The sequence below is a fragment of the Chiroxiphia lanceolata genome, chromosome 10, assembly GCF_009829145.1.
Source record: "Chiroxiphia lanceolata isolate bChiLan1 chromosome 10, bChiLan1.pri, whole genome shotgun sequence".
NCBI lineage: Eukaryota > Metazoa > Chordata > Aves > Passeriformes > Pipridae > Chiroxiphia > Chiroxiphia lanceolata.
The window spans coordinates 20,743,044-20,759,862 of NC_045646.1; the positions used below are offsets into that span (position 1 = coordinate 20,743,044).

The 16,819-nt window shown below is 42.3% G+C and overlaps 1 protein-coding gene and 1 long non-coding RNA gene across 11 annotated transcripts in view; one reads left to right on the forward strand and one right to left on the reverse strand.

Moving 5' to 3' along the window:
- Window positions 1–1,231: 1,231 nt before the first annotated feature.
- PER2 (period circadian regulator 2) overlaps window positions 1,232–16,819 on the forward strand; it is a 46,133-nt gene continuing 30,545 nt past the window's right edge. The window contains exons 1-4 of one of the 10 annotated variants that reach the window (XM_032697550.1): window positions 1,465–1,561; window positions 8,363–8,419; window positions 9,338–9,399; window positions 11,325–11,485. The gene's annotated coding sequence lies outside the window, so the exon portion shown is untranslated. Of the gene's footprint in view, window positions 1,251–1,464; window positions 1,562–8,362; window positions 8,420–9,337; window positions 11,486–16,819 lie in introns of those variants that run through there. The other 9 variants (XM_032697548.1, XM_032697554.1, XM_032697551.1 and 6 more) reach the window with 9 other exon arrangements.
- Window positions 9,122–16,222, reverse strand: LOC116791502. Its single transcript, XR_004358768.1, has 2 exons — window positions 15,925–16,222; window positions 9,122–9,624 (listed from the first exon to the last, which is right to left on the reverse strand). It is a non-coding gene; the product is annotated as an uncharacterized LOC116791502 (long non-coding RNA).

Below are 16,819 nucleotides of genomic sequence, written 5' to 3' on the forward strand. Positions count from 1 at the left end.
CCTCATTTTGCAGATAAACAATGGAAGCCCTCATGGCTTCCCTGCATTACATCCTATGGAGCAACTGCGTGTATGCAGCGAGCGTAAAATGCTGTTACACGAGACTGAGGTATTGGTACCCAGATTGATAGAGCTTTGGCACATCCTCTGTTCCTTCTTTGCACAGCCATGTACCACTAAGGAGACAGAGCGAGTTCAGAATATGGGTAAGTTAACACTGACTGCTCTGCTCAGCCTGGGAGGATGTGGAGACTCGAACAGAGCTGGACTGTTCAGCAGTGGGTAACTTCACTGCTCAGACCTCAGGTGCTGTCTCACCACAGTGCAGGATGGATGGTCCAGGGGCCTGAGCAAAACCTGGTTGACTGATGTATGAGAATTTTTTTTTTTTTAATTATTCTTTTCTACTGTAAGATGGGAAATAATTTCTGAGAGTTTTGCCTGAGCAAAACCTGGTTGACTGATGTATGAGAATTTTTTTTTTTTTAATTATTCTTTTCTACTGTAAGATGGGAAATAATTTCTGAGAGTTTTGCCTGAACAGAAGGGGGCAATATTTATTTTTTTTTGAATAAATATGAAAAACTGGTTTTTAAACATTTGGAATGGAAAGTAATCAAATGGTAACGTGTACTGTGTCAGGAACTAGTTTTCCACAAGAGAACGGCACATACCTTTAACACCCTGGAAACTCTTAGTTTAACCATTGTTGTAGCTATTCACACCGATGCCGGCTGGCTCTCGCCGGAGAGACCTGCAGCCCTGCGCTCTCCTGCGCTGCACTTTGCTTTGTGACCCGGCGCCTCCTGAACAATGCGCGGGGGCAGTTTCGAAACTTCTCAGGGAGTGCACCCAGCGCGGGCGGCGGCACCAGGAAACGGGATACAGGCGCTGCTGCCTTATGTAAGCGAACCGAGCCCGGGCCAGGCCGTAAGCGAGGGCTGTGGCCGCCGCCTCCGTCCGTGCGCACCCCGAGACCGCGGGGCCCTCCCGCCCCCGTGAGGGGCCGCTCCTCAGGGGGCCGTGAGGGGCCGGGCGCGCGCAGCGCCTGCCAACGGTCCCTCTCCCCGCGCGCGCGCGCGCGCGCGCGCGACACGTCACGGGCGGCTCGGAGCGGGCGGGGCCGGGGCCGCTTTCCCCAGGGCCGTCACGTGACCCGTGCCCCCCTCGGCTCTGCGGTCCGTCGGCGGGGGGCGCGGGGCGGAGGAGAGCGGGGAGGCCGCGACGGGAGGGCAGCGCGGCGGGCGAGGGTGAGCAACGCTCCGGTGACGGCGGCGCGGGGGAGGGGCGGTCTGGCGGGGCAGGCTCGGGAGGCGGTGGCGGCGGCGGCGGCGGCTGGTGGAAACATGGTGCCACACGTGAGGCTTATGTAAAGTGAGCGGCGGGCGGTGCGGCCAATGGGAGCGGGGCGCGCCCCGCCCCCGCCCGCGCGCCCCTGCCGCGTCACACGCGCGCGGCCAATCGGGGCGCGGGCGGGGCGGGCGCGCGGTGGCCGGTCACGTTTTTGCCCGTATGAAGCCCGAGCCGGGACGCGCCGGGGCCGCGGGACGTGCTGTGTGCGGTGAGTTGGGGGCTGCCGGGCGCGCTCCCTGCGGGGACCGGGAGCCTGCAGGGGGCGGCGGGAGGGGGCGGTGGGCGCGGGGGGCACTGGGGTTCCCCTCCTCCCGCCGCCCTCCGGGCCGAGGTTATATAACCCCCGCGCTGGGGCTCTCCCGTTGCCGGGCCGATGGGCGGGCGGGTCGCCTCTTGTCCCACGGGGTCCGTGGCGCCGCCGCTCCCGGCCCGCCGTGGATGGGGTGCGTGGGGCTCCCTCTCAGCCGAGCGAGGGGCGGCTGTGACACCCCCCCCGCCCCCGGGGCGGCAGCGAGGGAAGCGGCCGCCAGCTGTGAGTCCCTGGCTGGAGCGGGTGCGGGGCTGAGCGCGGCGTGGCCCCCGCCCGCCTCGCACCGGGAGGGCGTCCGGGAGCGGGGGGCACGGGCACACCCACACTCGGCTGGCGCTGGGACGGGAGCTGCGCGCTCCGACGGGCGCCCTGGCGGGGTCAGGCTGGGGGGGCGAGGTGATGCCAGTGTCCCCCGCCTGTGTCCGGCCCGGGGCAGAGGAGGGGGCGGCGGAGCCGGTCCCAGTCCCCCGGCGGGGCTCCGCTCTGGCGTCCCTGGCGGCCGTGTGTGTGCGGGAGGGCACGGCGGGGGCGCGGAGGGCACCGCCGGCACCTCGTGTGTCTCGGTGCGGGGAGCAGCACCCCCGCTACAGGGCCGTGCCCGCCAGCCCGGTGGGATGTTTCACCTGAGGAATTGTGTTACTCAGAGCCACAGTCTCAGCACCACTAGCGCGCTTGAGGTGCAGGTAGAGTGGGCAACAGGTGCTGTCTGCTGTTTGTTTTTTTGTGCTGCCTGTGGTTGTGAGGACACTTTTTTCCTTGAGACGGTGTGGTTGGTTGTGCCTGCTGCTTACATTAGTTGCATGCTATTACATGCATGATTACAAAACAGTTTATGTAAGTACAATTTTATGCAAATAGATGAGCAATATGGTAACTGTCAAGCTGACACTACGTCTGACGTTCTGTAATAGGTCAGGATAGGGTAGAGGACTTTCAGTGTACCACAGGAGCTTAAAAAGCCCACTAAGATGTCAGTAGGAAGTCTCCGGTACTTGGAAACTGTAGCGCTTTGCAAGTCTGTGCCAGTGAAACAGTAACTTGACAGTGCATTGAAGGATTTTGAAGAAGCAGAATCATGAAGGTTGGAAAAGACCTCTAAGAGGGAGGCCAACTGTTTCAGCCTTCTGTCCAATCTAAATCTACCATCTTGCAGTTTCAAATCACTGCCCCTCGCCCTGTCACTGCAGGCCCTGATAAGAGCCATTTCAAGTTGCCAGTATTGTTTCAACCACAGTTTGATTGGTGTAAGGGAGAGTGCCCACATTGTTGCACTGTAACATCAAGTTCCCTCTTGCTTATGCTTGCATGTGTTTGCATGCTTTTGGGATCTTTCTTTTTTCCCTTTGTTGCTGAAACTTGCATTATTTCTGCAAAGTGAGGCAGTTTCATTGGAAAACTGGACTGAGTCCTCACTTCCTCCAAAGCTTGCTGTAAGTCCTGTGATTAGAGCACTGTCCTGAGGTGTGGGGTTCTGATTCTGGACTCTGGAGGTTGCTTACCTCACTGGTAACACGTAGAGGAAAGGAGATGACCTTTGACCTAGAGTAGAAGAAAAAAGTAATAGCCTTCAGGTTTTGATGGGGTTTTAGCCATTTCAAGTGTTTATTTCAAGGTAGAACAACAAATACTTTAGTTGGGTAGTTGTCTTAAGTGTCAAATGCTGTGCAGTGAAAGAGCCTGTCCTGTGAAGAAGTAAAGTGTAGTTTGGCTTAATATAGTCCAGAAGGTAAAAGCATGGAAAGTGGGTTTTTTGCTTTTGTGCACTTCTTCAGATTCAGCAAGTTTTCTGGTTTCATTTACAATTCAAAGACTGTATGGTTTTGCTGGACTTCTTGTTTATTTGTCAGTTGGTGGGACTTGTTGTAGGCTTCCTCTATTTGTTTTAGCATGTGAATGCTGTCAGTGAAAATCTAAGTAATCTTCATTTTTATATCTTACTCTTATTCCTTTTGGATTTCCACTGAGAGGCATTAAAGAAACAGCATATTGTCATATTACCTTCTCCACTTTTTCTTCCCCCAGTCATAAGATTAAAATATGTAACAACTCAGTTTATCAAGTAAACTTGCTTAAGCCTGTCCCTAGTAATAAGTATTGTGAGTAAACTGAGATGCTGATGGAGCCAAAGTATGAGACTAGAGTGAAATGAGGAAAGTGATTGGCAGTAAAGTTCTGGATGTTTCTTCTACCTCAGACTTTACTATGACCAGGAAGTGTTTGGCTTAGATACAGACTAATAAACCAGTTTTCTTTTTCCTGGGTTCTGGCCACACCCTTCTTTCTCTAACATCTTTACATTATTAGAATATAATTTACTGCACAAAATCTTCTTTAACTCCTTAAAGTATAAGCACCTGTGCATATTGCTGTGGGATGAGGTGTATTTGGTGTGGATTAAAAGCAATATGTTACCAGTAGCCAGTAGAACCAGTAAATTATCACTAGTCTCCATCAACTGTAGTGTTTTCTATAGGGTTGCTATGGTTGGCCTATGTTAAAAGGGAACATCATGTTCTTAGCAAGGCCTTGTGTAATACTTGGCATGAGTGTCCTGTAGACACTATATCATACTCATGACGTTACCACATCATAATTACTAGATGATCAGATGTTTCTGAAAAGGAATTTTTGTCTCCAGTTTTGGTTGCATGGCCTAGAATTCCTCTATGAGGTTGGTGGATTACAGAGCTTATTTACTGGATTGTCTTGCTGCATTCATATTTTCCACATCCTTTTAATATCCCTGTAGAGCAAGTTTTGAACTGCTTGAGTACTCCTTGTGTTAACTTAGCTTGTCAAGCACTGAACAGCAAAGGGGTCAATTAATACCTGTATCATTCTTTGTGTTATTGTGTTATTGTTGTATTACTCTGAAGGGCTTTGACTTGCACTTTTGGGTACAGATGAGGTTGAATACAGAAAATGTTGGTCTTGAAAGTAATGCTACTGATGTTTTGTGTTCTGTGTAAAAGGTGTCCACTTCCCTGCTTTTAACTGCTGCCTTAAACTTACCCACTGCTGTAGTGGAGGTCAGGCTGTTAACGTTGCATGTGTTGGTTGTAAGGCAAACCTTTTACTTGCCAGTCGTTTGTTAGTGAAGAAAAACTCTGCCTTCTGACACTTAGAGGGTTTTTTGGGGGGGGAGGGTTTGGGTGTTTCTTTTTAGTTACAGGCAACATACTTAATTGTGTTAAGTACCTCTAAAGAACATGTGAAAAGAGAAGGAAAAGAGAAGGTAGCAGTCAAACTCATACTTCATAGGCTAATGGTTTTGCTATCTGTTGCTGGGATTTCTTGTGGCCCCAGGCTACTTTTGTGAAACTGCAGTGTGGCAGAGAACAAAATGAAGAAGGGTCAGATGATTTGGGTATGTCTGCAACACCTATGGAGAGGCTTTGAAGCTGCTCTCCAGAACATGCTCTGTTAGTACTGAGGCAGAGCCCTGTGTAGTAGGGAGGCACCTGCACACATGGGGATCCACATGCCCGAGCATACAGCAGTGATCCGATGTTCTGCTAAGTGGCTTAGTAGATCACCAGGCACACTTGTGCAGCCTGCTTGTACTCTGCCTGCCAGCAGTGCTGGAACAAGGGCAGGGCAGACTTCTGTGCTTCTGGTTTGTTATTTCTGAGGTTATCCTTTCAGTGCAGAGAGAGTCTTTTTGTCTGAGTGCCTACACTGGACTTGTACTAGTGCAGAATCCTCTCACTTGGTCCTCTCTGCCTATTGAGGAGTTGCTGAGGGACAGCAGCAATATACTGTGTGTGCAGCAGTTCTGAAGTGCGTGTTTTCCCTGCCTATCTACATATGTAAGAGAGGTTATGAGAATTTCTGTGTGAAAGCTATTGCAAGGTCAAGAAATTTTTGTGCAGATGTTTTCAGCTGCTGCTGAAGTAGTGTGTGGTAGTCCTAGAGAAGCCTTGTGATTTCACTGACTTTTTTTGGTAGTCTGATTTAGACAAGTTTGCCTGTAGAAGATACACAATCATGGAGTATGATTTTCCTTTCTTCTTTGTTTTCTCCCAGTAGAAAGGAAAATTTTATTAGGGGTACTAATAGGTTAGAGGCCCAACATGCTGTTTCCACAACAAGTGGACTAAAATACAGAGAACATGTTCCTTGGGGCAAGAATTTAAGGTGATTCTACAGATTGTGTGAGCAGGCTGTAGGTGTTTGGTGGAAAAGAGAGCTCATTTGTATGCCAAAAGACTTTAGGTTTGCTTCCACCTGTTTTTGAGTGTACTGTTATAATCCTTGATGCTTGATTTTTTTCTTATAGATAAAATAGTTGGAGATTTCCATGTATAGATGACTTTTCTAAGTAGAAATGGCTTTTTAGAAGTAGATCCAAAGCTACATTGCCTTTCTAACACCCTGTCCTAAAACAGAGGCACTTCACTGTGCCTCTGCAATGACATCTGTAACTTCTCATAATTGAAGCTTAGGGAGACAAGTTGAAGAGGTGAGCATGTCCAGTACTTCTCTTTTTTGTTGGTTTTGCTGCCTGTTCTCCTGATTCCTTGCAGCTTTTGTATCTTAGTACAGTTTTTGTGTTTGACCTTATTATGTGTACTTTTACGTTTCTTCTTAGTTTAATTTTACAAAGATCTTCAGTATATAAAGCACTTACTTCATTTCAATTACCTCACTAGCATAGGTTCTTCTGTGACTTGAGCTCTTACTTCAGTATTAATATGTCCAACTCCTAGGACAAGTACATCACGCTTGTTAGGTTGCTGCACTTTTTGGAGTGTATTACTGATGTGATGGGGGCTAGAATTTATTTGGCACAGAGTCTTCCAGGATGGTACTTCCATTCTGACTGAAATCTTTAATAGAGTGTGAACTGCAGAAGTGTCTTAACAGCAGCATTAGCCTGAAACTCCTGTAAATGTAATACCCCATGGTGAAATCCTGCCCTTTTCTTTAAGGGAGGGGAGCAGTAGATATGGAAGTATGCTGCTTAATGAGGATGTGAACAAATACTATAGTTGAAATACTACGTTGAGATACTTTCAATCTAGTTTCACCTATAATAAAGGCAAAGTATAGGAATACATGGTGGGGTGTGATAATTTTTCCCTCCTTTCTCTGACAACACTTGACAATCTCAAACGTATCATTTTTGTTTTGTTTTGTTTTGTTTTCGCAAAGAGGACAAAAGTTGGCATGTGCAGGTACTAGAGTTCTGAATGTTGCTGTGCTTAATGATTTCTCCAATTCCACTCAAGAAGAGAACAGCATTTTCTGGTTACAAAGAAAATGAAATATTTTTTTTAAATTCACGTTGAGTGCAACTTTAGTTACCTATAAGACTGAAGGAAGGATGTGTAGAAATTAGCATGGGGCAGAAGAAGGAGATCGTGTCTAGTGTCTTAGCACAGGCTGCAATTTTTCTTTTTTTTTTTTTTTTTAATGGCAAATATGCAACCTGTTGGCAGTTAAACTTAGCTCTGGGCCATGGCTTATTATTCAAGGTGAAGGAATAAACTTCAGAAGGTTAGTTTCTGTTGGCTCTTGGGGACAATCAGTCCATGTCCACTATGGAATCTTGAGGGTCGTGGGCTTAACACAACAAGGAAACCTGAAGGGATAAAATAAGCTTTGTTCCTGGTCTGGCAGAAATGAGAACAATTCCTGCTAGATGATGGAGGAATGGTTCCAAACTACTTTTTTGGGGGAAGGGGGAAAGGGGAGATTTCTGTGGTACTTGACTTCTTACAGTCTTTCACTTGACAAGTCAACAATGTACTGGATCCTCCTGTTCTTAGTAAAACTGAGTTGACTTGGTCCTGTTACTTTTATTTTTCACTGTGAGTTACTCCTCAGGGAAAATAAGCAGCTTTAGAAACAACAAAACCAACCTAAAACTGGAAGGCAATAAAATAATAGCAGTGCCATGGGTGCTTCAGGAGTACAAGTGACTGGTGACATATGCTTAGGTCCATTTAGGAACCACTACTTGAGGACTGGGGGATTAATTTTTTTCCTATTTGGCCCTCTGGGGGCCTAAGAAAGCTTCTTTCTGTGATACCTTTTTATTTTTTTCTATCAGATATGCGTAGAAGAAGTGTAAGTTTTAGTAAACCGAGAACAGCTTTTGCTCTAAGAATGCATACTTGTGTTTTGGAATATGAAACTAATCTTGATCATGGTGTCAATACTTCTCTGTTGAATTAGCTCTCAGAAGTTTTTCATCTGCTGAGGTTAATTTGGAATTTGTATTTTGGTGATGAAGTGTTTTAAGATTGTAATGTGTAGAAGAAGAAACATAACTTGAATGTGATCCCAAAATTTATACCAGATAATACTAATCCTTCAGCTTGGATGTCTCAGCATTTTGAAATAAACTGTGTTAGTATCTGTATTATCTAAACAATGTTCTAACAATAAATTAAGATCATGGAGATGCAATTTGAGGAGGTTTCTTATGTTAATAAAGGGAACAGAATTCAATGGGTAGTTACTTTGTGCATTGCTCAAAGAACCAATTTAGAAGTTAGGTTACGATAATAAACATTTTTATCAATAAAATTTTTTGCATTGCCTCTCATTTTGTATTTGTAGTTTTTATAACTGTTCCTCATCTTGGAATACATATTTTACATGGTTGGACTTGTATTGCATTATTAAATGGACTTATCTATCATAGTAAATTTTTATCTAGCTTATAAAACTATGTTCTCTTTTTTTTAATAGGAACATATTAACAACGCTTTCAGATTTGGAAAGATCATGATTAGTACATTGAGTAAGGTGAGTGTTTTATGGTGTCCCTCAGAAACTGATTTGTACTATCAGTACTTTCTTAATGAGTCTGAACTGGGAGTTTTTAATGTGCTTTTGTTGTTGCTCTTTTGTGTGTTTCCTTTGAGCTGTAATATCAGAAACAATGTGGCAGCAGGACCAGGGCAGGGATTCTACCCCTGTACTCAGCACTAGTTAGGCTGCACCTTGAGTGCTGTCTCCAGTTCTGGGCCCCTCAGTTCAGGAAGGATATTGAGGGGCTGGAGCAGCTCCAAAGAAGGGCAATGAGGCTGGGGAAGGGACTGGAGCACAGGCCCTATGAGGAGAGGCTGAGGGAGCTGGGGCTGTTCAGCCTGGAGAAGAGGAGGCTCAGGGGAGACCTCATCACTCTCTGCAACTCCCTGACAGGAGGGGGGAGCCAGGTGGGTGTCAGTCTTTTCTCCCAGGAACCAACAGTAGGGCAAGAGGGCTTGGTCTTAGGCTGTGCCAGGGGAGGTTTAAGTTGGACATTAGAAAGAAATTCTTTAGAGTGAGTGATCAACCACTGGAATGGGCTGCCCAGGGAGGTGGTGGATTCTCCGTCCCTGGAGGTTTTTAAGATGAGACTGGATGTGGCACTTGGTGCCATGGTCTAGTTGACAGGATGGTGTTGGGTCATGGGTTGGACTCAATCTCAGAGGTCTTTTCCAACCTGATTGATTCTGTGGTCTGTACTGTTTGCAGTGAGAAGTTTACTAATAAGCTAGTCTGGATAGTACTGTAATATTGCAAAACAGATGAAATTGTAACTGAGATTTTGAGGATTAACACTGTAATGTCTGTTTAGTCTAAATAATTGAAAAAAAATCAAACCTGTTTTTCTGTAGCTAAAAAATGTGTTCTGAATTGGTTCTAAAATCTGACAACATTCTCTTTTTAATGCTCCAGGTGGGGCTTCAGTTCTACAGAAAGTGAACTTGGTTCAGCTTGGTTTGCATCCTGTAAGACAGGTGTGTTCCCTAAAGCAGGTTGTTCACTCCTTTCTAATATTTGAAGTCTTCTGTGCTTAGAATAGATATATGTCAGGATCGAAGGAAATGTCACAAGTTCTGTATTATTTGTAAACTGAACAAATTAGACTTCCTTCTGTGGAAAAGATCTTCGAGATGCCATCCATAGATGAACTCTCTTAGTTCTTTGCGATTTGGTCGTACTCAATCACCTGTACATTTCCTCTGTTAAATAATAGGAAAAAAAGATTAGATTTTACTGCCTCTAATTCTGTTCCCATTGTTTAAATACAACTCAGTCAGACTAGGCATTTTGTTTCAGATAAAAATGCTTTTGGTGTAGATTTGTCTTCAGTTAAATTGTAGAAAGGCTTATCATGAGATTTTTAAGTAGTTTACAAGGACTTTTTTCTCAATGTCATCCTAAATGGGCTAAGTAGATGAAGCCAATATGAGACACAATTAAAATGGTACATGCTGCTACTGTGAATATCCTCTTCAAACCCAGAGTTTGTTAAACCTTTTTTAACCTCTGAAAATTTTACAGGGAGTTGGGTTAGAGTAAGAGAATTGGAAGAGCTGCCTCTAAGCAAGGATTTAACTAGTGCTTAAAGACATGTCACATTTTCAATTTCCAAGCTAAAAACTGTGAAATCTGGAAGTAGTTCTGGATACAGCAATTTCTAACACTTCTTGTGGTCACAGGTAGAAAGCTCATAATTTAAATCCCATTGTATCAATTTATGATAAAATCAGAAGCAAAAACATTTAAAGAACCAATGTATACAGGTTTGTATCATAATACAAGTATTTTAGAACTCGTATCAGCTTTGTGGTGTTATGCAGAATGGAATGTTGTGAATAAATTCTTCCTTAAATCTGGCCAACACAAATGTACTTTTAACAGTTAGTAGACATGCAGCATGTTAAATTAAGGCATGTTAACATGGGCTGTCTTCCAAAGTGGTTAGCTTGGGATTTGAACACTGTTCCAGGCTTTTGTTCCAGACATTTCTTCTGCATATTCAAATTAAGCACTTAAAATGATGTAAGTGTTTGTCACACAAATGTTGATCTTCTGAATTTGTGGGTTTTATTGTACTATTTCTTTGTACTACATGGCAGTGGCATGTACCAACAGACTTGGTTTGCTAGATTTGATAGAAGAGCTTTCAGTTTCTTGCTTTTCCATCAAAATTCCCAATGTCTCTCTTGAGAAAATGTTTTTATTAGGAAGAATAAAAGTGTTAATTGACTTTGTCAGTACAGCCTTCTGACCATAAAGAAACACTTTTTGACTGTGAGGGTAAGTGAGCACTGGAACAAATTGCCCAGAGATACTATGGAGATATTCAGAAGTCTTCTGGTGGTGGTCCTGGGCAGCCTGCTCTAGGTAACTCTGCCTGGACAGGATACCTCCAGAGGTCCCTTTCGACCTCAGTCATTATGTGAATTGAAATTTTGCAGCTGCCTTGTAAAATCTTCAGTCCCGTACCAAGCCTGCAGTGATGTAGATGAGTTTAGATCAGGTGGTAAAATGGTGTTGTAGCCAAACCTGGAGCTCCTGCTGACCACACCAGGCATTTGGCTCTTGACCTACTGGAGAGGCTGGCCCTGCTCTTAGTGGCTGTGTCAGCCCCCTCAGACTATGTGCACAGTGTGATACTATACTGGTTGTGAATCCTAAGGGTTATTTTATCTAGCGTAGAAGATTCTGTTGTTTTAAAATGCAATAAGACCTTATTTTAGACCAAAAGTGTTTAAAATGCAAATTTGTGTCTTATTCCTCTGCTGTGTGACAGTTTCATGTTTAACCAACATTTATCTGCGTAGGCATGGCATAACTGTGAGCATCAATCTGGTATCTGTTTGAAGAGGACACTGTTGGGGGGCCCAGGTATTTCTTTTATATTTTATAGTTATAGAGGTGTCTGGACTCTGTAATGGTCAAAGATTTCCAGTAGAAGAGGATGAGACAAGAATTAAATGCATGTGGCAGACTCTGGACCTAGGCACCCCATGCTTTTGATGCTAACTGGGAGGGAGCTTGATAAACACTTTTACCAACTTTTCGTATTAAAAACAGGTAAGAAACATGCATAATTATTATGATTCATGTTAGTAGAAAGATGCTTCCCCTCCTGCCCCTCTAGAGCTTATGCAGAAAATAGACTGTTCTGTGTTTGTTTTATCTTAAAACTGTGATTTCAGTCATATATATACTCAGAACAATTTTTTGGGTATGAACTGGTAGTTACCTTATTTGAAGCTTAAAACGTTGTTAGCCTAAAACCATACTTACTCTTAAATTCAGGTTTGAGTTTTCTTCACTGAGGAAATGACCTGGTTGGAAGCATCCTTACTATGGATGTAAGGGCCCTGATCTGATGCTGACTTCTTCCTGTATAGGAGCTACTATAAATTCAGAGTAGCCCTTGGATGGCTCTGGAGCAGGGCTATGTCTTGATCAGTTCCTCTGTTGTAAAGTGGCAGCTGTAAGCAGTGGTTAATGGGGATGACCTTTATAAAGATATTACTTTTATTTAAATAAGAGACTTGTGTTTAGGGTTCTCTTGAACTGGAAGGTGAATCCTTATCAACAAATTGTGAAATGAATACTGTGAAATTCAGATACCAGCACTTGTGATATACTAGATGTTGTTGATAATTTTATTGGCATAAGTAGGAAATTGAGTTACACCTCATTGCTTGTTAAGAAAAAACATAAAACTTGTTTACTGTTACTTGAAGTGAGATGAGAAATCTAGTAAAAATGAAAGTTTTTGTGGTTTTTTTTTTTTTTTTAGTGAAGAGGTCCTGCAGGAAATTATTGAGCATCTTTGTTATTCTTATAGTGAAGTCTGAGAATACTGCCATCTTTTGCTTTTCCCCCTTCCTAGAAAATATCCTAATGAAGGTATTCTGTTAATTAGTCTATCTCTTGCTAGAGAAAAATGAAGCTCTCAATGTTGTTGATAAAGTTATAGAGTTGAACAAGTCACTTATTGGATTATTATTTGTTTTTCAACACATTCTCATAATGTTTTGCTACTACCAAGGATTTAATTATTGTCTAATTGCACAGGGAGAGTGCATTCATTGTAGATGTTAATTTTCAGTTATCTCTCAAATTGCATGATATGATTAAACTGTTGCTAGTTATTTGTCATACAAATGAGAAAACAAAGCAAAAATCCAGAAGACATGTGGAAACTCTTCTTGTTGATAAGATCTTCAGTAAAATTTCATCCTGACCATTAGGAATGTCTCCTATAGGTACTAGTACAGTTAAGAGTACCTGAATATTCATATGTCTATAGTCATAAACTGTAGTGTGCCTCTTGCTTCATTGGGAATGTTGATAAGTTCATAGTAGTTGCAAATTTAGACTCGAAATGTTGTCCTCTTACTCAGTTCTTGAATTGGATAATTTTGACTCTAGAGTGTTAGTTTCTCATTCTTTAATTGCCAGTACTAAACATGATAGCTTTTGTGTAAAAAGAAATCTGGAAAAGATCTGTTACGTGAATATAATCAGATCTCTACTGAAACAAGATTTTTGTGTTTAAATACTATAGTTTCAAAAGAAATTCACCTCCTTGGTGTTCTGCAATCCTCCTTGAGGGTTTTTTTCAAAAACAGAAGCTCAGTTACTTCTTCCAGCATTTGTCCACATGTATTTTGGTGTGTTTTTTTGGGGATGTTAAAGTTCAGGCTGTTTCCTTTGTCTTGCTGCAGGATAAAGGAGCTACTGTAGCTAATGAATAACCAGAAGACATTGGCTGCACATCTAACCTGGCATATCAATGCCTACATTTGTCCTTAGTACTCAGTGGAATTACATTGCCTTTTTCATACACTGCATCAGGACTTTGTAGAGCTCTAGTGACTTTGGAAGGCTTGCTCTATCTATACTAATAGAATGGGTTTTTTTGTGAGCCAGTTGCCTTAAAATCAAGCTTAACTGATGCCAACTTAAGATTAAAAAAAAAAATTATTTGCAGCATCGGAAAAGACAACCTCACTTAAAAGTTTAGAAAGATGCAGCAGCAAATAAAGAAAAAACTGGCTTAATATACTTGCCTCAAGATCAAACCAAAAAGTTCTTTTTGTTTCCATGTTCAGATGTGTACTGAAGTTGGTATGGGATGTAATGGCTGTCTTCAAACTGGTAACAGGAGAGAGCCTCAGACTGGGAAAGCATGCAAGCTTTTGCCTTTCCAGTCTTGTTTGGTTAGTGATTGGGAATTTATTCAAGCATATGAGTGGGATGAATATGTGCAATTTATTATGTCATTTTGGCTGAGATTAGTTTCAAAGTTAATTAATCTCTTTGTGATGTCTGACTGTCTGTGCTGCTGAAGTGCCTGCAGAGTGCTTGCGTGTGCATGCAGATGTTCCACTTAAAGTCTTTCTGTGCCCGAGACTGAAGTCTAGCCAGCTGCATCATTCTTATCTAAATTACAGGCACAGAGCATGGTGTAGGGTTATTGCCAGTCTGTTCTTTCTTCACTGTTACTCCAGTCTCTTCTTAGAAAATCTCTCCAAAGTTACGGCATATATTAACATTGCTACTTTGGGGGAATCTTGGCCTTTTTTATTATTATTACACAAAGTCTTGTTTTAGAAACGCTCCACTTTCTTCTTTCCCCAGAAGTCTTGCAAATTTATCATAATATTTTTCTTGTTACTTCCTATTTACTCTTCCTGTATTCCTTACTCTGGTATGTGCCTCTGGCAGTGAGGCTTTTGAGATTTTGAAACAGAAGAAATTTTGTGCAAGACTGACTTTCAGTGATGGTAATCTTCCTGTCCTGCTGAAGAATACCATTCCACCTCCAGGAGTTGAGCCAGTTCTTTTGAAAGATACTTTTAAAGAGGTCAAACTTGTATCTTCTCCATTACTCAGCTACTCATTTTTGTTTCTGGCATGACTGCCTTTGGGATCCAGATTATAGCCACTGTAATGTGGTTATGTAGGAACTGCAGTGATAGTTGGTGTGGGCAAAGCTGCAGAAGCTCTGGCATGTTGGTAGTTAGAGGCAGAAATAAGAAGACTTAAATGTGTTTCCTGACACGGATTTCTGCCAGGTCTCAAGAGGAAGAGAATTGACATAGTGTTTCCTAAGTGTCAGTATCTATTTCTTTTCTATTGGTGATTCTCTTAATTTGAACTCATTGCTTAAAATAAAAATACTTTTAAAAACCCTAAAATCTTCTCTGTCGTTGACTCAATCAACTATTGTTCAAGGTGACACAGGAAATTCCTCAAAAGTTATTGGACAGTTTATGTATATATATATTGGTAATAATTGTCTCCTACCTAAGGAAATACTGTTGAAGTTTCCTGCAAATACCTGGCAGATGCTATCAGGGAAAGAAGGGAGGAGACGAGACAATAGATGATATAAGAGGTGGAAAAAATTATTCATCAGTGGTTTAACAGCTCAGAATTTCAAACTGTGTAAGACTCTAGAAGCTATGGCACATTTTTGTTGCCTCGTAAACTTCCAAAGATTACAGAAAAGACTGGGAAAATAATTTTCCAAAGAAAGGTTGTGTCAAAAAAATACTTGTGGGCAACTCTTGAGGCTGGAAATACTACAACATATGTAGTACTCTCTGGCTTAGGAACTCAGGAGAAGAGGTTTCTTTTGCTTAAAGACTAAAATATAAAATATTTACATCCAGACTAGGAAAGCTGTGGCTCAGTCCTTGTTCTTCTTATAAACAGCACAATTTTACTGATATATGGGTTACTGTGGTACTGAACTAATTATCTTTGGAGAATTTAGGGCTATTCTAAGAGTCTGTCTTTTGGTTCATGCTTATAAACCTATCAATTGAGATTTACATAGTTTTCTTTATAGGATTAAATATAACAGCCCAAAGTTGTTTTTTTATTATTATTTTGAGAGATTTTTTTTTCCTCTGTCTTTAAAAAAAAATCTAACATAGTTTACTAGCAGATGGTGTTGTTTTGGTTATGACAGTATATTTTTCTCTTGTATCTAAAGCTACTTCCACATAGCATTTTGTCAGGACAGCAGGAGGGAACTCCAGCCTTGGGCACAGAATATAGTATGAGAAGTGTTAGACCTTGCCTTAAATTTGCACGTCAGACCTCCTTTAAAGTGATGCTCTGGCTGCCTTTATTCTGAAAGCTTCATGAAGGGGTTAATTTTTGTTTTTTTGATGTGCATAAGGCATTTATTTGAAGTGGACAAGATGCTGCAGATGATCTCCAAGGTTACCTTTAACCTTCACAGAGGAGGTAAAAAGGCACTCCATTGCTAACTGAGTAGTTTGCTGGACTACCTTTACTCACTGAATCCTCCATAGAGCTTTATGCTCTCAGTGCTCTCTGTCAAATAACAGTACAGATGACACATGGAAAATGGCTTCTTGAGGGTGGCCTCAGTTATTTAACCAGGCAGATGCTCTTATGTACTCAATACTTGAAGTAGTGCTAAGAGCATCTCCTGGGTAAGAATGGATTTAACATATGTGTAAAATGCTCCTTACCTTTGCAGAAACAGAGGGTTTGTCTCGTGCTGTCCATACAGGTCTTCCCTGTGCCACATTCCATATTTGCTCTCCTGAGCTCTTTGGTGGTTTTGGTTACTCTCACACAAAAGCAGCTGTGGTTATCCTGAGGTGATTAAGCCCAGGCTGTGGTTTTGCAGACAGGGTAATGGGCACCACTAACCTCTCACCAGGGAGGCTCACGGGGAGCCTGCGTGGCCAGAGTGGACTCTAACCTGGCATGGAACTTGCTTCAGATGTCTAGATAAAGGCAGGCAAGGGAAAATTTGAGCTTGCTCTGTCAGAGAGATTAAATTAGAGGTGAACTATCTGATCTAGTTAATCATTGGCCACTAGAGTATGTTCCATTGTGACGTAATACTAGAGTTTCAGCTAAGAGCAAATATTCTTTTATTGCAATTTCCAGTTATGTAATTTTTAGGACAGACGTGGTTAACTTAGTCCGGAAAAAACCCGTTAGAGCTACTGAAGTGTAATTTACTGCCTGTACAGTACTTTTCAATACAACAGCATGACAGGATGTCTGTTTTGTCTGGATTGGGGTACCTGAAGTGAATACGAGCAGAAGTGAAATGTCAGTATATTTCACTCTACCCAAAGGTGGTTTTTTTTTTTATTATTACCTACAAGGAAGAACTAGTGAATAAACTTGTAAAGAAAAAAAAAAACTATTTCTATTTTTATACCATTACTGATAGCTTAAGTGAATGCCCTTAAAGTACACTTCTTACTTCCTCTTTCAAATGAAAGCAGATACCTTGCCTATTACTTTGGCCAAGCAGGGAGATGAATAATATTTTCTGGAAAAACTCAAAATAAGTGTAAAATGTCTGAAAAAACATCAGTTAGGAGGTTAAGAAAGTAATTTCCATGT